This window comes from Phyllobates terribilis, unplaced genomic scaffold (genome assembly GCF_046119375.1).
Source record: "Phyllobates terribilis strain yellow unplaced genomic scaffold, ASM4611937v1 Scaffold_381__1_contigs__length_1843176, whole genome shotgun sequence".
NCBI classification, from domain to species: domain Eukaryota; kingdom Metazoa; phylum Chordata; class Amphibia; order Anura; family Dendrobatidae; genus Phyllobates; species Phyllobates terribilis.
Window position 1 is genome coordinate 722,613 of NW_027363141.1, and position 21,039 is coordinate 743,651.

At 43.8% G+C, this 21,039-nt stretch overlaps 7 non-coding genes and 3 pseudogenes across 7 annotated transcripts; all 10 read left to right on the top strand.

Moving 5' to 3' along the window:
* The first annotated feature begins 4,469 nt into the window (after positions 1-4,469).
* LOC141224190 (U2 spliceosomal RNA) lies at positions 4,470-4,646 on the top strand (annotated as a pseudogene).
* A 1,115-nt stretch (positions 4,647-5,761) lies between these two features.
* LOC141224112 (U2 spliceosomal RNA) lies at positions 5,762-5,952 on the top strand. The gene has a single exon (XR_012291628.1). It is a non-coding gene; the product is annotated as a U2 spliceosomal RNA (small nuclear RNA).
* A 1,112-nt stretch (positions 5,953-7,064) lies between these two features.
* On the top strand, positions 7,065-7,156 carry LOC141224255 (U2 spliceosomal RNA; annotated as a pseudogene).
* Positions 7,157-7,954: 798 nt separating this feature from the next.
* On the top strand, positions 7,955-8,132 carry LOC141224218 (U2 spliceosomal RNA; annotated as a pseudogene).
* Positions 8,133-9,247: 1,115 nt separating this feature from the next.
* LOC141224092 (U2 spliceosomal RNA) lies at positions 9,248-9,438 on the top strand. The gene has a single exon (XR_012291609.1). It is a non-coding gene; the product is annotated as a U2 spliceosomal RNA (small nuclear RNA).
* A 1,115-nt stretch (positions 9,439-10,553) lies between these two features.
* LOC141224134 (U2 spliceosomal RNA) lies at positions 10,554-10,744 on the top strand. Its single transcript, XR_012291649.1, has one exon. It is a non-coding gene; the product is annotated as a U2 spliceosomal RNA (small nuclear RNA).
* A 1,115-nt stretch (positions 10,745-11,859) lies between these two features.
* LOC141223931 (U2 spliceosomal RNA) lies at positions 11,860-12,050 on the top strand. Its single transcript, XR_012291451.1, has one exon. It is a non-coding gene; the product is annotated as a U2 spliceosomal RNA (small nuclear RNA).
* A 1,115-nt stretch (positions 12,051-13,165) lies between these two features.
* Positions 13,166-13,356, top strand: LOC141223932 (U2 spliceosomal RNA). Its single transcript, XR_012291452.1, has one exon. It is a non-coding gene; the product is annotated as a U2 spliceosomal RNA (small nuclear RNA).
* A 6,193-nt stretch (positions 13,357-19,549) lies between these two features.
* Positions 19,550-19,733, top strand: LOC141224180 (U2 spliceosomal RNA). The gene has a single exon (XR_012291689.1). It is a non-coding gene; the product is annotated as a U2 spliceosomal RNA (small nuclear RNA).
* A 1,115-nt stretch (positions 19,734-20,848) lies between these two features.
* On the top strand, positions 20,849-21,039 carry LOC141223933 (U2 spliceosomal RNA). Its single transcript, XR_012291453.1, has one exon. It is a non-coding gene; the product is annotated as a U2 spliceosomal RNA (small nuclear RNA).

Below are 21,039 nucleotides of genomic sequence, written 5' to 3' on the forward strand. Positions count from 1 at the left end.
ATTCTTGAGGAGGCATTGTACTTATGTGCATTTTTCCCACAAGATCTCGAATGAAGAAGGCTTGTGGACTGGCAAATACAAGTACTTTGTTCGTTTTGCTACAGACCCCGAGGGGCCAGGGGGCATACATTATCCTCCTATGAGTTTCTCTATTGGGAGAGACACTGGTTTCTTGTACTTTCCTGATGCTCCTTTTTTCTGCAGAAGATGTAACAAGTATGGTCATGTCCAGGAGTCCTGCAGGTATCCGCCAACCTGCAGGAGGTGTAACACGTCTGGTCATATGGCGAAAGACTGCAAGAACCAGGTAAAGTGTGATGCTTGTGGTGAGGAGGGGCATGTTCTTAGGCAGTGTCAAGCTAGAACCACTCCTAAGTCTTTTGCTCAAGTGGTCGCGGAGGGGCCTGCTGTTCCTTCGACTTCTACTAGGGTTCCACAAGGTCCCCTTCCGGATGTCGGGGAGGCAACTGCTCCCCAAGAGGAAGAGGATGGCACTCAGATGGACGACATATTTGAAGATGCCCAGCTTCAGCCTCCTGCGTCAGGAGGCTTTGACATGGTGATTCCAGAGGTGATGTCACCTTTCCCTCCCCAGTTTGGTGTCCGTGGTGAGGGGGAAATGGACTTGTCCAATTCTCCTGTCATATCTTGGTGCAATACTGCTTCAGAGGAGATCGGGGGCGGTGGCCAAGGGGACTTGTCTGCTGTCCGTTTCTCTGATGAGGAGGATCCTGATGTGGTCAAGAAGAAGCCAAGGACTGAGTGTTCATCCATTGCTGCCGTGTGTGATAGCCCGGTGGACTCTCGTGCTTACCCGTCAGATGTATTTTCTCCTGACATTGTTACATTTGGCATTCAGCCAGATGGTAATAGCTTTGCTTTGCTTGATGAAGTTTGAGTTGATGTTTTCTTTCTTTTTTTTTCAGGTTATGTGTGATCCCCTTTAGTTATGCCGCATCATTCTGGATGGGACATTGTGTCCCTTAATGTTAGGCAAATTAGATCTGTTACCCGAAGAACAACAGTTCTGGATTATCTAAAGGGTTTGAGTGCAGATGTCTATTGTCTACAAGAGTGTGGGATTACTGAATCTCCAGGGGATAAGGACTGGCCTTATGGCCAGTATGTTTGGTCGGGGTCCAGCTTTAACAAAAATGATGGTGTGGGGATTTTAGTTGGTAATAAGAATATTACTATTGATAGTTACACGGTTGTGGAGGTGGGTCGCTGCATTATTGTTTTTTTGAGTTATAGGGGGTGGAAGGTTAGAATGATTAATTTATATTGTCCTACTAAAAAAGAGGAGCGGCTTGCTCTTCTTGAGAAATTGAGTTTTTTTCTCCCTGGAAAAATTCCTACAGTTTTTGTTGGTGACTGTAATTGTGTCACAGAAGGTAATGTGGACATTACGGGAAAAAAGTTATCTCAACTTATTTCTGATTTTTCTTTCTTAGACGCTGCAATACTTGAGTATGGTATTCCACCACCGCCTACATATTATGCTGACCGTGGTAATATTTCATCGAGGATAGATAGGATGTTATTTTCCAAAAATATGGTTTGTTCAAGTTATGTTCAACATAAGGTACCTTTTTCTGATCATGAGTGTTTGCGTGGAGTTTTTAGTGCGAATGGGGACATGGTGTTTGGGGGTGGGGTTTGGAAATTGAATACGAGGTTGTTGGAGGATGAGGAGGTGATGAGTGAGTTGGAGAAAAGGTATGCAAGTTGGAGGTGGCGTAAGCGTGATTTTGGTAGTGTGCTTGAATGGTGGGATTGGGTGAAATTACAGTTAAAAACTTTCTTTAAAAAATGGGGCTACAAAAAAGCTGCCAGATATCGTAATAGATTTAATGACTTAAGTAGACGGATTGATTGGTTGCGTGGGTGTGTTAGGAAAGGAATGGATATGTCTGATCAGCTTGAGGTTGCTAAGAATGAGTTAAAATGTCTTCTGGATGAAAAAGGTAAAGAGATTATTTACCGTACCAAGTTAGAGCATTTGGAAAAGAATGAAAAGTGCACCAGGTACTTTTTTAAAAAAATGAATGGAAGGAAGTTGGATTTGAGTGAAGTGGTAGGTGAAGATGGATCTAGTGTGGTTGGGAAGAATGTGTTGAATGAGGTGAATGGCTTCTATAGTAAGTTGTACGATGAGAAATGGATTGATCCTGGACTTGTGTCGCATGTATTGAGTGGTATGGAGAAGAGACTTGGTTCGGATGAATGTGATGCTTTGTGTGAGGATGTTATTTTGGATGAGGTGAGGAATGTTGTTATGAGTGCTAAAAAGAATAAGACGCCTGGGAAGGATGGGTTGCCTGTGGAGCTGTATGTGAAAGCTTGGGAGTTTTTGGGTAAGGACTTGACTGAGGTTTGTAGGTATATGTGGATGAATGGTGTTTTGTGTGACAGTATGAAAGAGGGTATAGTGGTTCTTGTGTTTAAGAAGGGTGAGAAAAAGCGTTTGGAGAACTGGAGACCCATATCATTGCTTAACGCTGATTATAAGGTCTACAGTAAATTGTTAGCAAATCGTATGCGTGAGGTGATTGGTAGGGTTGTGGAGGATGACCAAGTGTGTGCCGTGCCTGGTCGGAGTATAAGTGATAATTTGTTATTGTTAAGGGATATGCTTGGGGATTGTAAGACTAGAAAGCAGAAGTGTATGGTGTTAGCAATTGATTTCGAAAAGGCTTTTGATAGAGTTTCGCATGTGTTTCTGTTTAAAGTATTGGAGAGGATGGGTTTCCCTAGGGTTTTTCTGAATGGAGTTAAGTCTTTATATGATTATGTGTCAAGTGAGTTTTTAGTGAATGGATGGTTGTCTGACAAAGTGATGATTAGGTCTGGTGTAAGACAGGGGTGCCCTATGTCCCCTGTCTTGTTTGTATGTGTGATTGAGCCTTTGCTGTGTTTAGTGAGACGTGAGAAAATGATGAGAGGATTCTTAGTGCCTGGGAGTGGTGGTAAGCATGTGAAGGTGTTAGGTTACATGGATGATGTTGTGATGGTGAGTGAAAGTATGGCTTCAATGAGTAGGGTGAGGTTGCTTTTGGATTTTTTCTGTGGTGCATCAGGTTTTAGAGTTAACTGGACTAAGTGTAGTTTCAAATGCTTTGGAGATGACAGTATTCGTATGGAAGGTGTTAAGTATGAGGAGAGTGCAATTAAGGTTTTAGGGGTATTTTTCAATGATGATCTGAAAGGAAATGAGAGTTGGGACGAGTGTGGTATGCGTGTTGAGCGAAAATTGAATTTTTGGAGAATGAGAGATCTTTCTTTGCGGGGCAAAGTTCTAGTTATCAAAGCAGTGATCTTACCCATTCTGCTTTTTGTGGCCATAATTTTTCCATCCCCTTTTAGGAAAGTGAAGAGAGTTGAGAAAATGATTTTTTCCTTTTTCTGGTGCAGCAAGATGGAGAAGCTGAAGAGGGAAAGCCTTTATAAGGCCTGCCAGCATGGTGGTTTGGGATTTCCTAATGTTGAGGTTTTTTTAGGGCTCCATTATATTAAGACGATTGTGGTATTGTTGGGTAAAGGTAATAAGGGTGCATGTATGGCAAGTTATTCTGCAGGATGGATGTTGTATGGGTTAGGTTGGAGAAAGAGGGATGCGAGAGTGCCTGTGTCTTTTAAGTGTCCGGTGTGGTATGAGGTGATTGAGAAGTTTGTCAAGAAGTATGATTTGCTGAGTGTGCCGGTGGATGAGTTTAGAATGACTAAGAGGGTGTATAGGAAATTGTGTGCAAATGAGGTCGAGTCTAATATTGTTGGTTTGAGAGGGAATGAGGTTGCGGATGCTTGGAGAAAGTTGGGTATGTATGGGATGTCCAACAAACAGAAGGATGTAGTGTGGATGGCGTTTCACAATATTCTTCCAGTGAGAGACGTTCAAAAGAAGAGAGGTTTGATTAGGTCGGATGTTTGTCCAAGAGATGGATGTAATGGTTGTGAGACGGTTATGCATCTGATGTGGAATTGTGATTTTGCGCAAGACGTGTGGAAATGTGTAGGGGGGTTGTGTAGGAGTTTGGCAGGAGTGACTTTTGTGGATTGGCGTGTGGTTATGTTTGGTATTGGTGCAAGTGGACGTGTAAAGGAGAGAGTTTTGTGGTTAATTATGGCTTGTGTGTTAGAAAGTTTGTGGGATGTGAGGAATCTTTGTGTATTTAAAAGGAAATCAATTACAGTAAATGAATGTATTAGGATTATTCTTTCTAGGCTATTTTTGATTTACAAGATGGATAGTAGTAGCGGTGGTGGAACAGATGCCGAGGGAATATGGAAATTTAAAAAGTGGAGGCATATTGTAAAATTTCAGTGATCTTTTGGTTTATATTAATAAGATGTTCTTCTTTCTGTAATATTAGGTTACTTTATGCTTAATAAATATGGTCATGATGATGAGAAGTTTTTTTTGCAACAGTTTTGGTATATCCTACTGATTTGCTATAAAACTAACCTGAATGGTTTAAAAAAAAAAAAAAAAATCTGTTCTTATCAGTTTAATATCTGATACGTCCCCTATCTGGGGACCATATATTAAATGGATTTTTAGAACAGGGAGATGGAAAAAGAGCTTGCTCTGTCCACTCCACGCATTGACCTGGTATTGCAGTATCTCCAGGACCGGTGCACCCCTTCTTTAATGCAGTTTCTAAAATCAGAAAGAATTGAATTCAATGTTTTTTGTTCATTTTGCTTGTTTGTCGGAATTTGGGATAGACTCTTTGGCTTTGCTTTTCTTCTCCTCATTGGATTTTTCATGTTCAAAGTTGCAGAAGCCAGATTACAAGCTCATTTTGGTTCAACTTCAGCAACTGTGCATTGCATTGCCATGTAATGTGATGCAATGCTATCTTTCTAGCTCTCCCTTTTTACTTCCTTTTGGATAAACAGACATATTAGGCAAGCATTTTGGAGCTTTCACCTAAATAACTACAGGTGGTGAGATAAGCTGCACAATATAATTGACCTTTCAGTATATTGTTGCACACACACCATCTATTTAGCAAATGCCCTTGTTATCAACAGCAGCCTTTTAAACTCACCTGAGCTAACAGGTATGTGCGCTGGTTACTCTGCTGCGCTTAAAATTTCTTTTTTGGTTTGCTACAATGCCTTTTCTGAAACGTTGTCTCCTTCTGCTGGAACACTGACTTCTTTCATTTAATGCCTGCAGACTATAAAAGAGAACCCAACCCAAAAAGTTTGGTTGATTAGTCTGTGGCATTCTGTTAAACTGTTGCTTATGGCGGTCTCTGTGAGCTTCTCAGCGACATTCAGCCAGCCAGGTATCCTGCCTGCAGTAGATGGAATGTGGCAATGGAACGCTGGCTGCGCGTGTCATAATAGGCTCTGAGCCTTTATATACCTGTGCACAGCAGCAGCCACCTTCAGTCTGCTGCTGGACAGCCAGCAGCAGCAGCAGCAGGAGAGGTATGTAATCAGGAGCCCTCCTGCTAAGGGTAGACAGCTGCTCGTTCCACCCCACCCCCCGCCTTAATTGGTTCTCCTCCCTTCCAACGGTGTTGAGGCGGGTGGGAACAGCAGGGGGTGAAGGTGCTGTGTTTAAAGAGGTGGAGTTATGCAGATCTAAAACGCGTGGATTGCAGCAGCAGCAAGCCGAAAAGTGCAGGCATGTAAGGGATCTAGAGGTTGACAACATGTCTTCTTAACGGGAGTCCAGGAGCTCATCTCCACAAATGGACTTTTCAGGATCCTTGGGTGGCTCCGTAGTTTGAAACCAATTCTGGTTATCGCTTCTCGGCCTTTTGGCTAAGATCAAGTGTAGTATCTGTTCTTATCAGTTTAATATCTGATACGTCCCCTATCTGGGGACCATATATTAAATAGATTTTTAGAACAGGGAGATGGAAAAAGAGCTTGCTCTGTCCACTCCACACATTGACCTGGTATTGCAGTATCTCCAGGACCGGTGCACCCCTTCTTTAATGCAGTTTCTAAAATCAGAAAGAATTGAATTCAATGTTTTTTGTTCATTTTGCTTGTTTGTCGGATTTTGGGATGGACTCTTTGGCTTTGCTTTTCTTCTCCTCATTGGATTTTTCATGTTCAAAGTTGCAGAAGCCAGATTACAAGCTCATTTTGGTTCAACTTCAGCAACTGTGCATTGCATTGCCATGTAATGTGATGCAATGCTATCTTTCTAGCTCTCCCTTTTTACTTCCTTTTGGATAAACAGACATATTAGGCAAGCATTTTGGAGCTTTCACCTAAATAACTACAGGTGGTGAGATAAGCTGCACAATATAATTGACCTTTCAGTATATTGTTGCACACACACCATCTATTTAGCAAATGCCCTTGTTATCAACAGCAGCCTTTTAAACTCACCTGAGCTAACAGGTATGTGCGCTGGTTACTCTGCTGCGCTTAAAATTTCTTTTTTGGTTTGCTACAATGCCTTTTCTGAAACGTTGTCTCCTTCTGCTGGAACACTGACTTCTTTCATTTAATGCCTGCAGACTATAAAAGAGAACCCAACCCAAAAAGTTTGGTTGATTAGTCTGTGGCATTCTGTTAAACTGTTGCTTATGGCGGTCTCTGTGAGCTTCTCAGCGACATTCAGCCAGCCAGGTATCCTGCCTGCAGTAGATGGAATGTGGCAATGGAACGCTGGCTGCGCGTGTCATAATAGGCTCTGAGCCTTTATATACCTGTGCACAGCAGCAGCCACCTTCAGTCTGCTGCTGGACAGCCAGCAGCAGCAGCAGGAGAGGTATGTAATCAGGAGCCCTCCTGCTAAGGGTAGACAGCTGCTCGTTCCACCCCACCCCCCGCCTTAATTGGTTCTCCTCCCTTCCAACGGTGTTGAGGCGGGTGGGAACAGCAGGGGGTGAAGGTGCTGTGTTTAAAGAGGTGGAGTTATGCAGATCTAAAACGCGTGGATTGCAGCAGCAGCAAGCCGAAAAGTGCAGGCATGTAAGGGATCTAGAGGTTGACAACATGTCTTCTTAACGGGAGTCCAGGAGCTCATCTCCACAAATGGACTTTTCAGGATCCTTGGGTGGCTCCGTAGTTTGAAACCAATTCTGGTTATCGCTTCTCGGCCTTTTGGCTAAGATCAAGTGTAGTATCTTTCGAAAAGGCGGTTTTGGATGTTTGCCGCCCTAGTAGATTGATACATTATGCACACTGGGGTTTAGGCGCTTGTTAGTACGCCAGGTGGCTAATATAGTCATCTGGTGGAAAGCATGGCCCCCCAGGATCGACGCCATTGGGCCGGGGAAGATCGAAAGCCCGAAGTGTGAAGTGCCCCAGGAGTGGTGACCCTGGGGTGCCTTAACTCACTGGGATTGGGAACCCCACTTGAGTTTATGGCACATTTGCACTAGCACTTCAATATTTCTTTCTTCACACACACCCTTATTCCGGGCCTTCTGGCCTTAGGATGGGGAATTTTTCAATTCCCGGTCGAAGGTCCGGGCAGTATTATACTGTGAAACCTTCACTATTTATTTAATTTTTTTTGTCACTGTGTGTCCACTTTTTCACGTGTGTCCACGTCCTTACTAGGATTTTGTCGGGATGCGGTTCCCTTACGGGTTCAACTCTTGGCAGGTCTCGGGGGGGAGTGTGTGGCCATCAGGTTCCGCTCCCCCCTGAACCCCCCTGGCTCTCCTCTTTCGGGAGGAGAGCGTTGTTGGCTCCCCTCTTCCGGGAGGGGAGCACAGTCTTTGGCTCCCAGTGCCTTGCTCGGGTGAGAACTCGGGCAGGTATTGAGGGTAAGATTGGGTCGCCTCTGGCTCCGGCTGGAGGTGGCTATTTGTCCCTGTGCCTCGCTGTGGCCTTCTGGCTCGGAGGGACGGGGAATGGTTTGGGGGACCCTTCTCCTTTTGGAGAGGGTTTCAAGAAGACCAGCATCCTAGTGCACTTTTTTTTGTGGCACTTGTCACTTTTTTAAGCGCACTCGGGTTTTGTACACGAATTCGGGCTTTCAAAAAAAAAAAAAATCTGTTCTTATCAGTTTAATATCTGATACGTCCCCTATCTGGGGACCATATATTAAATGGATTTTTAAAACAGGGAGATGGAAAAAGAGCTTGCTCTGTCCACTCCACGCATTGACCTGGTATTGCAGTATCTCCAGGACCGGTGCACCCCTTCTTTAATGCAGTTTCTAAAATCAGAAAGAATTGAATTCAATGTTTTTTGTTCATTTTGCTTGTTTGTCGGATTTTGGGATGGACTCTTTGGCTTTGCTTTTCTTCTCCTCATTGGATTTCTCATGTTCAAAGTTGCAGAAGCCAGATTACAAGCTCATTTTGGTTCAACTTCAGCAACTGTGCATTGCATTGCCATGTAATGTGATGCAATGCTATCTTTCTAGCTCTCCCTTTTTACTTCCTTTTGGATAAACAGACATATTAGGCAAGCATTTTGGAGCTTTCACCTAAATAACTACAGGTGGTGAGATAAGCTGCACAATATAATTGACCTTTCAGTATATTGTTGCACACACACCATCTATTTAGCAAATGCCCTTGTTATCAACAGCAGCCTTTTAAACTCACCTGAGCTAACAGGTATGTGCGCTGGTTACTCTGCTGCGCTTAAAATTTCTTTTTTGGTTTGCTACAATGCCTTTTCTGAAACGTTGTCTCCTTCTGCTGGAACACTGACTTCTTTCATTTAATGCCTGCAGACTATAAAAGAGAACCCAACCCAAAAAGTTTGGTTGATTAGTCTGTGGCATTCTGTTAAACTGTTGCTTATGGCGGTCTCTGTGAGCTTCTCAGCGACATTCAGCCAGCCAGGTATCCTGCCTGCAGTAGATGGAATGTGGCAATGGAACGCTGGCTGCGCGTGTCATAATAGGCTCTGAGCCTTTATATACCTGTGCACAGCAGCAGCCACCTTCAGTCTGCTGCTGGACAGCCAGCAGCAGCAGCAGCAGGAGAGGTATGTAATCAGGAGCCCTCCTGCTAAGGGTAGACAGCTGCTCGTTCCACCCCACCCCCCGCCTTAATTGGTTCTCCTCCCTTCCAACGGTGTTGAGGCGGGTGGGAACAGCAGGGGGTGAAGGTGCTGTGTTTAAAGAGGTGGAGTTATGCAGATCTAAAACGCGTGGATTGCAGCAGCAGCAAGCCGAAAAGTGCAGGCATGTAAGGGATCTAGAGGTTGACAACATGTCTTCTTAACGGGAGTCCAGGAGCTCATCTCCACAAATGGACTTTTCAGGATCCTTGGGTGGCTCCGTAGTTTGAAACCAATTCTGGTTATCGCTTCTCGGCCTTTTGGCTAAGATCAAGTGTAGTATCTGTTCTTATCAGTTTAATATCTGATACGTCCCCTATCTGGGGACCATATATTAAATGGATTTTTAAAACAGGGAGATGGAAAAAGAGCTTGCTCTGTCCACTCCACGCATTGACCTGGTATTGCAGTATCTCCAGGACCGGTGCACCCCTTCTTTAATGCAGTTTCTAAAATCAGAAAGAATTGAATTCAATGTTTTTTGTTCATTTTGCTTGTTTGTCGGATTTTGGGATGGACTCTTTGGCTTTGCTTTTCTTCTCCTCATTGGATTTTTCATGTTCAAAGTTGCAGAAGCCAGATTACAAGCTCATTTTGGTTCAACTTCAGCAACTGTGCATTGCATTGCCATGTAATGTGATGCAATGCTATCTTTCTAGCTCTCCCTTTTTACTTCCTTTTGGATAAACAGACATATTAGGCAAGCATTTTGGAGCTTTCACCTAAATAACTACAGGTGGTGAGATAAGCTGCACAATATAATTGACCTTTCAGTATATTGTTGCACACACACCATCTATTTAGCAAATGCCCTTGTTATCAACAGCAGCCTTTTAAACTCACCTGAGCTAACAGGTATGTGCGCTGGTTACTCTGCTGCGCTTAAAATTTCTTTTTTGGTTTGCTACAATGCCTTTTCTGAAACGTTGTCTCCTTCTGCTGGAACACTGACTTCTTTCATTTAATGCCTGCAGACTATAAAAGAGAACCCAACCCAAAAAGTTTGGTTGATTAGTCTGTGGCATTCTGTTAAACTGTTGCTTATGGCGGTCTCTGTGAGCTTCTCAGCGACATTCAGCCAGCCAGGTATCCTGCCTGCAGTAGATGGAATGTGGCAATGGAACGCTGGCTGCGCGTGTCATAATAGGCTCTGAGCCTTTATATACCTGTGCACAGCAGCAGCCACCTTCAGTCTGCTGCTGGACAGCCAGCAGCAGCAGCAGCAGGAGAGGTATGTAATCAGGAGCCCTCCTGCTAAGGGTAGACAGCTGCTCGTTCCACCCCACCCCCCGCCTTAATTGGTTCTCCTCCCTTCCAACGGTGTTGAGGCGGGTGGGAACAGCAGGGGGTGAAGGTGCTGTGTTTAAAGAGGTGGAGTTATGCAGATCTAAAACGCGTGGATTGCAGCAGCAGCAAGCCGAAAAGTGCAGGCATGTAAGGGATCTAGAGGTTGACAACATGTCTTCTTAACGGGAGTCGAGGAGCTCATCTCCACAAATGGACTTTTCAGGATCCTTGGGTGGCTCCGTAGTTTGAAACCAATTCTGGTTATCGCTTCTCGGCCTTTTGGCTAAGATCAAGTGTAGTATCTGTTCTTATCAGTTTAATATCTGATACGTCCCCTATCTAGGGACCATATATTAAATGGATTTTTAGAACAGGGAGATGGAAAAAGAGCTTGCTCTGTCCACTCCACGCATTGACCTGGTATTGCAGTATCTCCAGGACCGGTGCACCCCTTCTTTAATGCAGTTTCTAAAATCAGAAAGAATTGAATTCAATGTTTTTTGTTCATTTTGCTTGTTTGTCGGATTTTGGGATGGACTCTTTGGCTTTGCTTTTCTTCTCCTCATTGGATTTTTCATGTTCAAAGTTGCAGAAGCCAGATTACAAGCTCATTTTGGTTCAACTTCAGCAACTGTGCATTGCATTGCCATGTAATGTGATGCAATGCTATCTTTCTAGCTCTCCCTTTTTACTTCCTTTTGGATAAACAGACATATTAGGCAAGCATTTTGGAGCTTTCACCTAAATAACTACAGGTGGTGAGATAAGCTGCACAATATAATTGACCTTTCAGTATATTGTTGCACACACACCATCTATTTAGCAAATGCCCTTGTTATCAACAGCAGCCTTTTAAACTCACCTGAGCTAACAGGTATGTGCGCTGGTTACTCTGCTGCGCTTAAAATTTCTTTTTTGGTTTGCTACAATGCCTTTTCTGAAACGTTGTCTCCTTCTGCTGGAACACTGACTTCTTTCATTTAATGCCTGCAGACTATAAAAGAGAACCCAACCCAAAAAGTTTGGTTGATTAGTCTGTGGCATTCTGTTAAACTGTTGCTTATGGCGGTCTCTGTGAGCTTCTCAGCGACATTCAGCCAGCCAGGTATCCTGCCTGCAGTAGATGGAATGTGGCAATGGAACGCTGGCTGCGCGTGTCATAATAGGCTCTGAGCCTTTATATACCTGTGCACAGCAGCAGCCACCTTCAGTCTGCTGCTGGACAGCCAGCAGCAGCAGCAGCAGGAGAGGTATGTAATCAGGAGCCCTCCTGCTAAGGGTAGACAGCTGCTCGTTCCACCCCACCCCCCGCCTTAATTGGTTCTCCTCCCTTCCAACGGTGTTGAGGCGGCTGGGAACAGCAGGGGGTGAAGGTGCTGTGTTTAAAGAGGTGGAGTTATGCAGATCTAAAACGCGTGGATTGCAGCAGCAGCAAGCCGAAAAGTGCAGGCATGTAAGGGATCTAGAGGTTGACAACATGTCTTCTTAACGGGAGTCCAGGAGCTCATCTCCACAAATGGACTTTTCAGGATCCTTGGGTGGCTCCGTAGTTTGAAACCAATTCTGGCTATCGCTTCTCGGCCTTTTGGCTAAGATCAAGTGTAGTATCTGTTCTTATCAGTTTAATATCTGATACGTCCCCTATCTGGGGACCATATATTAAATGGATTTTTAGAACAGGGAGATGGAAAAAGAGCTTGCTCTGTCCACTCCACGCATTGACCTGGTATTGCAGTATCTCCAGGACCGGTGCACCCCTTCTTTAATGCAGTTTCTAAAATCAGAAAGAATTGAATTCAATGTTTTTTGTTCATTTTGCTTGTTTGTCGGATTTTGGGATGGACTCTTTGGCTTTGCTTTTCTTCTCCTCATTGGATTTTTCATGTTCAAAGTTGCAGAAGCCAGATTACAAGCTCATTTTGGTTCAACTTCAGCAACTGTGCATTGCATTGCCATGTAATGTGATGCAATGCTATCTTTCTAGCTCTCCCTTTTTACTTCCTTTTGGATAAACAGACATATTAGGCAAGCATTTTGGAGCTTTCACCTAAATAACTACAGGTGGTGAGATAAGCTGCACAATATAATTGACCTTTCAGTATATTGTTGCACACACACCATCTATTTAGCAAATGCCCTTGTTATCAACAGCAGCCTTTTAAACTCACCTGAGCTAACAGGTATGTGCGCTGGTTACTCTGCTGCGCTTAAAATTTCTTTTTTGGTTTGCTACAATGCCTTTTCTGAAACGTTGTCTCCTTCTGCTGGAACACTGACTTCTTTCATTTAATGCCTGCAGACTATAAAAGAGAACCCAACCCAAAAAGTTTGGTTGATTAGTCTGTGGCATTCTGTTAAACTGTTGCTTATGGCGGTCTCTGTGAGCTTCTCAGCGACATTCAGCCAGCCAGGTATCCTGCCTGCAGTAGATGGAATGTGGCAATGGAACGCTGGCTGCGCGTGTCATAATAGGCTCTGAGCCTTTCTATACCTGTGCACAGCAGCAGCCACCTTCAGTCTGCTGCTGGACAGCCAGCAGCAGCAGCAGCAGGAGAGGTATGTAATCAGGAGCCCTCCTGCTAAGGGTAGACAGCTGCTCGTTCCACCCCACCCCCCGCCTTAATTGGTTCTCCTCCCTTCCAACGGTGTTGAGGCGGGTGGGAACAGCAGGGGGTGAAGGTGCTGTGTTTAAAGAGGTGGAGTTATGCAGATCTAAAACGCGTGGATTGCAGCAGCAGCAAGCCGAAAAGTGCAGGCATGTAAGGGATCTAGAGGTTGACAACATGTCTTCTTAACGGGAGTCCAGGAGCTCATCTCCACAAATGGACTTTTCAGGATCCTTGGGTGGCTCCGTAGTTTGAAACCAATTCTGGTTATCGCTTCTCGGCCTTTTGGCTAAGATCAAGTGTAGTATCTGTTCTTATCAGTTTAATATCTGATACGTCCCCTATCTGGGGACCATATATTAAATGGATTTTTAGAACAGGGAGATGGAAAAAGAGCTTGCTCTGTCCACTCCACGCATTGACCTGGTATTGCAGTATCTCCAGGACCGGTGCACCCCTTCTTTAATGCAGTTTCTAAAATCAGAAAGAATTGAATTCAATGTTTTTTGTTCATTTTGCTTGTTTGTCGGATTTTGGGATGGACTCTTTGGCTTTGCTTTTCTTCTCCTCATTGGATTTTTCATGTTCAAAGTTGCAGAAGCCAGATTACAAGCTCATTTTGGTTCAACTTCAGCAACTGTGCATTGCATTGCCATGTAATGTGATGCAATGCTATCTTTCTAGCTCTCCCTTTTTACTTCCTTTTGGATAAACAGACATATTAGGCAAGCATTTTGGAGCTTTCACCTAAATAACTACAGGTGGTGAGATAAGCTGCACAATATAATTGACCTTTCAGTATATTGTTGCACACACACCATCTATTTAGCAAATGCCCTTGTTATCAACAGCAGCCTTTTAAACTCACCTGAGCTAACAGGTATGTGCGCTGGTTACTCTGCTGCGCTTAAAATTTCTTTTTTGGTTTGCTACAATGCCTTTTCTGAAACGTTGTCTCCTTCTGCTGGAACACTGACTTCTTTCATTTAATGCCTGCAGACTATAAAAGAGAACCCAACCCAAAAAGTTTGGTTGATTAGTCTGTGGCATTCTGTTAAACTGTTGCTTATGGCGGTCTCTGTGAGCTTCTCAGCGACATTCAGCCAGCCAGGTATCCTGCCTGCAGTAGATGGAATGTGGCAATGGAACGCTGGCTGCGCGTGTCATAATAGGCTCTGAGCCTTTATATACCTGTGCACAGCAGCAGCCACCTTCAGTCTGCTGCTGGACAGCCAGCAGCAGCAGCAGCAGGAGAGGTATGTAATCAGGAGCCCTCCTGCTAAGGGTAGACAGCTGCTCGTTCCACCCCACCCCCCCGCCTTAATTGGTTCTCCTCCCTTCCAACGGTGTTGAGGCGGGTGGGAACAGCAGGGGGTGAAGGTGCTGTGTTTAAAGAGGTGGAGTTATGCAGATCTAAAACGCGTGGATTGCAGCAGCAGCAAGCCGAAAAGTGCAGGCATGTAAGGGATCTAGAGGTTGACAACATGTCTTCTTAACGGGAGTCCAGGAGCTCATCTCCACAAATGGACTTTTCAGGATCCTTGGGTGGCTCCGTAGTTTGAAACCAATTCTGGTTATCGCTTCTCGGCCTTTTGGCTCAGATCTGTAATGGGTCTAGTCATTTGGCTGTCTGTGCGTTAACTCTTGGCCCTGTGGCATCGCCATTTTATGGCTTAAGCCACTTGCTGCTATAAGGAGTTGGCCAGTAGACACGACTAGCGATAATGGGACGCATTCGATACGCTGGGCCCGGTGAGGCTCGAGTGAAGTTTGGAATCCAGATTGATGTGGAAGAAGGCAAAGAAGGAATCTTTACCCTCAGCTTCGTGGTGAAGGAGATTTTGTTTGGACTCCTTGAAGTGAAGAAGGAAGAAATCTTGTGCCTCCAGCAATTCAAAAGCAAGTATAATCTTGTATTTACTTCTATGGCTGTTTGCAACAATTTCTATGATTGTTTGAAAAAGAATCTGGACAATCAATATTTGGATGGGCTGACTTTTGTCATCTTGTATTGCTCCAAAGAGGTACCTCTGACTGTTTTCATGTACAACCCACATGTGGACTTGGCTTTGATTTATGCCTTTCTAAATAGGCACTGCTATATTACCAAGGTGGCAGTAAAAGTCATGAATGAGGAGGAACTATGGACCGGTAAATATCGTTTCATGGTCAAGTTCCGGGAAAGTCCTGATGAACCAGGGGGTATACATTATCCTCCATCAAATTTTTCCATTGGGAGTGAGCGGGGTTACCTGTTCTTCCCCAATGCGCCCAGGTTTTGTCGTCATTGTAGGAGGTATGGCCATACTCAGGAAACATGCGACATCAGACAGATTATTTGCAGGAAGTGCAATGAGGTGGGTCATTCTTCCAATAATTGCAAAAATGAAATAGTCTGTAACCTCTGCGGAGAGAAGGGGCATGCCTTCAGAGACTGTATATTCCATCCTGGTTCATATGCGGGGGCAGCGGGAAGGGGAAGGAGAAGAAATGAATCTCCTGCACCCACAGCTACAACTCCGACTGCTCCAACTCCGACTGCTCCGATATCTACTCTGGCTTTCCTGGATGAGGAGGAGGCTCGGGTTGCTTTTCCAGAACTGGTTCGTGTGAATGTAAGAGGAAATATGGAGCTGGCACCTGAGCCACCGGTGCAGAGGGCCGCGTCTGTGGCTTCAGATGTCAGTGAGTCTGAGACGATAACTGATGATCGTATAGGCATGGAAGTGGCCCCGGTGGAGGATCTGGAGGCTGAAATTCCAGACATGATGGTTACATTGCAGGGGGAAGAAGAGTCTGATCTGACCAGAACACCGCATGTGGCCTGGAGCGATGTCGTTTCTGACCTTGAGGAGGAGGGAGGTCAGGGGGACTTTGACCCCCAGCGGCGGGATTATAGTTCAGATGAAGATGGAGGCGCTTCAGTGAAGAAAAAGAAGAAAACTGAACCATCCTTTTCCCCTTTAAGTGACTGCAGTGTGAGTCCAGCCCGGGTGTACCCTACTGCATCCGATCCCCAAGATGTGTCTTTTTTGGGGGAAGGCACAAACTACGATATCTGCACGTCCAGCGTCCTACCCCCAGAAGGGTTAGGATGATGTACAGGTGGGCATGTTGTCGTGACCTGCCACATCAAATTAATAGATGGGTGCCCAAGTTGCTCTCAGCATCTTGTCGCTAAATGTTCGGCTGATTAAATCTGAGTCGAGAAGAGTGGCAATTTTGGACTACTTGAGCAACTTGGATGCGGACGTATACTGTGTCCAGGAGTGTGGGATCTCCGATCCCTTAAGTGAAAATGCATGGCCTTTAGGTCAAAGTGTGTGGTCTGGTTCTGTATGTAATAAAAATTGTGGGGTAGGTGTTTTGGTGAAGGGTTATAGTGTTAAGATAGAAAGTTACATGGTGGTGGAGGCGGGGAGGTGTGTAATATGTAAGTTAAATTGTAGGGGGTGGAGGGTTAGGGTGGTAAATATGTATGCACCAATAGATAAAGGGGAGAGGCTGGAAATTTTTGAGAAATTATGTTTTTTTTTATCTGGCAAAATGCCAATAATTTTTGTTGGAGATTTCAATTGTGTGACGGAGGGGGATAAGATGGATGTTACAGGTAAAAGACTCAAGAGTCTTGTGGCGGATTTTTCCTTACAGGATGCTGCGGAAGTTTTTTTAGGTAATCCACCTCCTGCGACCTATAAGGCCGACAGGGGAGGCATAGAGTCTAGAATAGACCGTATCTTCTTTTCTTCACAAAATGTTATTTGTAGGAATTTCCAGCAGGAAGATGTTCCCTTCTCTGACCATGTGTGTTTGAGGGCACGTCTAGAAGGTAAGATTTCCTTTGTATATGGTGGTGGCGTGTGGAAACTTAATGTGCGTTTGCTGGAAGATAATAGGATCATGCGTGATTTTAGGCGAATGTATGTTAGGTGGAGGGATAAAAAAAGTGATTTCAGGAATGTGCTTGAGTGGTGGGACTGGATGAAGAGTGAGATTGGTTTTTTCTTTAGAAAAAGGGGCAGGAGGAAAGCAGCAATGAATAGAGCAAAATTTAATGATTTAAGCTCTAGACTGGAGTGGCTGAGGAAGTTAAGGATGATTGGAGTGGATGTGGATGTTTTGATGTGTCAAGTGAAAGAAGAGATTAAGAAATATATTGAGGGTAAAGGGAAAGAAATTATTTACCGTTCTAAGATTGAACATTTGGAGAAAAATGAGAAATGCACAAGGTTTTTTTTCAAAAAAGTTTTTGGGAAGAAAGTAGATATGGATGAGGTGGTGAATGGTGATGGGGTGTGTGTGAGTGGGAAGGATGTGATGCAGGAGGTGGTGTTGTTTTATAAGGAGTTGTATGGGGAAAAATGGGTTGATGATAGGATGTTGACTGATGCTTTGGGGTGTTTAGAAGGTTGTTTGGGTGAGGATGAACGTGAAATATTGGATGATGTAATTGTGTTGGATGAAGTTAAAAAAGTGGTGATGTCTGCGAGTAAGAATAAAACACCTGGGAAGGATGGACTGCCCGTGGAGTTATATGTTAAGGAATGGGACACGATGGGAAATGACTTATTGGAGGTGTGCCAGTATATGTTCACGGAGAATATGTTGAGTGAATCTATGAGAGATGGGGTGGTGGTTTTGGTTCATAAGAAAGGTGATAAAAAGGATTTGGGGAATTGGAGGCCAATCACCCTTTTGAATGCAGACTATAAGGTGTTTAGTAAATTGTTGGCTAGCCGGATGCGGGAAGTGATTGGCGGTGTGGTGGATGAAGATCAAGTGTGTGCAGTGCCTGGGAGAAGTATGACTGAAAATTTGGTGTTGTTGCGTGATGTGATTGGGGATTGTATGAGTCGTAAGCAGAAATGTTTGTTGTTTTCGGTTGATTTTGAAAAAGCTTTTGACCGTGTGTCACATAGCTTTATGTTTAAGGTTTTGTCTAAGATGGGTTATTCCAGGAATTTTGTAAACTGTGTTAGGAGTTTGTATTGTAATGTTTCAAGTGAATTTTTGGTGAATGGGTGGTTAAGTGAGAAAGTGAGAATTAAATCAGGAGTGCGTCAGGGGTGCCCTATGTCCCCTTTTTTGTTTATTAGTGTGATTGAAGTGTTGATGTGTATGGTTAGGAAGGATAAGGTTATGAGAGGTGTGATGATTCCTGGGAGTAATGGAAAGGATGTGAGAATTCTAGGTTACATGGATGATGTAGTGATTGTGAGTGGGAATATGGCTGCGATGAGTAGGGCAAGGTTGATATTAAGTTTGTTTTGTAGTGTCTCAGCTTTTAAGGTCAATTGGACTAAGAGTTCCTTTAAATGTTTTGGTGAGAGGAATGTACGGATGGATGGTGTGAGGTGTGAGGATGGTGCAATAAAGGTGCTTGGGATTAAGTTTAATGATGATTTGAAAGGAAATGAGAGTTGGGAAGATTGTGGGGTGAGAGTGGTGCGCAAGTTGAATTTTTGGCGAATGAGAGAATTAACTCTGACTGGGAAAGTTCTGATTATTAAGGCGGTTATTTTGCCTATTTTGTTGTTTGTTGCGAATGTATATCCTGCTGCTTTTAAGAAAATTAGGAAAACTGAGAAATTCATCTTTAATTTTCTTTGGGGAAGTCGCATGGAGAAATTGAAACGGGAATATGTCTATAAGTTATGTGTAAATGGTGGTTTGGATTTTCCAAATATTGATTTCTTTTTAGGGATTGGTTACGTGAAAATGGTGGTGGTGGTTCTAGGGAAAAGTAATAAGTGTGCTTATATGATGAAGTATTCGGCTGGATGGATGCTTTATGGCTTAAAGTGGGTCAAAAGGGATGCTAGAGTGCCTGTTGCTTTTAAGTGTCCTGTATGGTATGGTTGTGTTGAGAAATTTGTAAGGAAGTATGATTTGTTGTCCGTTAACATGAGTGATTTTAGGCAAAAGAAGAAAGTCATTAGGATGGTGCGTGAGCGTGAGGTGGTATGTAATATCAATGGGTTGAGAGGGGAGGAAGTAACCGAGATGTGGAGAAAATTAAGTATAGATGGTGTGACTAACAGACAGAGAGATATCGCTTGGATGATATTGCATGACATTTTGCCTGTTAGAGATGTGCAAAAGAAGAGGGATTTAGTTAAATCTGAGGTATGCCCGAGGGATGGATGTGGTTTGAGAGAGCATGTTAGACATATGGTATGGGATTGTGATTTTGCATATGATGTATGGAAGGGTATAGGGGGACTTTGCAAGGAATTGGTGGGTGTAAAGTATGTTAATTGGAAACTTGCTATGTTTGGGATGGGTGCATGTAGTAGAATTAAGGATAGGATTTTATGGTTGTTGGTGGTGTGTGTAATTGAAAGTTTGTGGGATGCGAGGAATTTGTTAGTTTTTAAAAGGAAGAAAATGTCAGTTAATGAATGTTTGAGATTGATTCTGTCACGTATGTATGTAATATACCTCTGGGATCAGGAACGTGGAAGTATTATAGATGCTGAAGGGATCTGGAAGTTTAAAAAGTGGAGGTTTTTGGTAAAGTTTAATTCGTAGTGTATAATGTACCTGATGATAAGGTTTGGTTTTATTTTTGATTATATACCAAGTGTGATGAAAGGCTAAGTGTCAATGAAAGGCTTTTGTAAGTCGATTTGATTGAGCTTATGCTCCGGCCTATCTGATTTGGTTAAAAAAAAAAAAAAAAAATCTGTTCTTATCAGTTTAATATCTGATACGTCCCCTATCTGGGGACCATATATTAAATGGATTTTTAGAACAGGGAGATGGAAAAAGAGCTTGCTCTGTCCACTCCACGCATTGACCTGGTATTGCAGTATCTCCAGGACCGGTGCACCCCTTCTTTAATGCAGTTTCTAAAATCAGAAAGAATTGAATTCAATGTTTTTTGTTCATTTTGCTTGTTTGTCGGATTTTGGGATGGACTCTTTGGCTTTGCTTTTCTTCTCCTCATTGGATTTTTCATGTTCAAAGTTGCAGAAGCCAGATTACAAGCTCATTTTGGTTCAACTTCAGCAACTGTGCATTGCATTGCCATGTAATGTGATGCAATGCTATCTTTCTAGCTCTCCCTTTTTACTTCCTTTTGGATAAACAGACATATTAGGCAAGCATTTTGGAGCTTTCACCTAAATAACTACAGGTGGTGAGATAAGCTGCACAATATAATTGACCTTTCAGTATATTGTTGCACACACACCATCTATTTAGCAAATGCCCTTGTTATCAACAGCAGCCTTTTAAACTCACCTGAGCTAACAGGTATGTGCGCTGGTTACTCTGCTGCGCTTAAAATTTCTTTTTTGGTTTGCTACAATGCCTTTTCTGAAACGTTGTCTCCTTCTGCTGGAACACTGACTTCTTTCATTTAATGCCTGCAGACTATAAAAGAGAACCCAACCCAAAAAGTTTGGTTGATTAGTCTGTGGCATTCTGTTAAACTGTTGCTTATGGCGGTCTCTGTGAGCTTCTCAGCGACATTCAGCCAGCCAGGTATCCTGCCTGCAGTAGATGGAATGTGGCAATGGAACGCTGGCTGCGCGTGTCATAATAGGCTCTGAGCCTTTATATACCTGTGCACAGCAGCAGCCACCTTCAGTCTGCTGCTGGACAGCCAGCAGCAGCAGCAGCAGGAGAGGTATGTAATCAGGAGCCCTCCTGCTAAGGGTAGACAGCTGCTCGTTCCACCCCACCCCCCGCCTTAATTGGTTCTCCTCCCTTCCAACGGTGTTGAGGCGGGTGGGAACAGCAGGGGGTGAAGGTGCTGTGTTTAAAGAGGTGGAGTTATGCAGATCTAAAACGCGTGGATTGCAGCAGCAGCAAGCCGAAAAGTGCAGGCATGTAAGGGATCTAGAGGTTGACAACATGTCTTCTTAACGGGAGTCCAGGAGCTCATCTCCACAAATGGACTTTTCAGGATCCTTGGGTGGCTCCGTAGTTTGAAACCAATTCTGGTTATCGCTTCTCGGCCTTTTGGCTAAGATCAAGTGTAGTATCTGTTCTTATCAGTTTAATATCTGATACGTCCCCTATCTGGGGACCATATATTAAATGGATTTTTAGAACAGGGAGATGGAAAAAGAGCTTGCTCTGTCCACTCCACGCATTGACCTGGTATTGCAGTATCTCCAGGACCGGTGCACCCCTT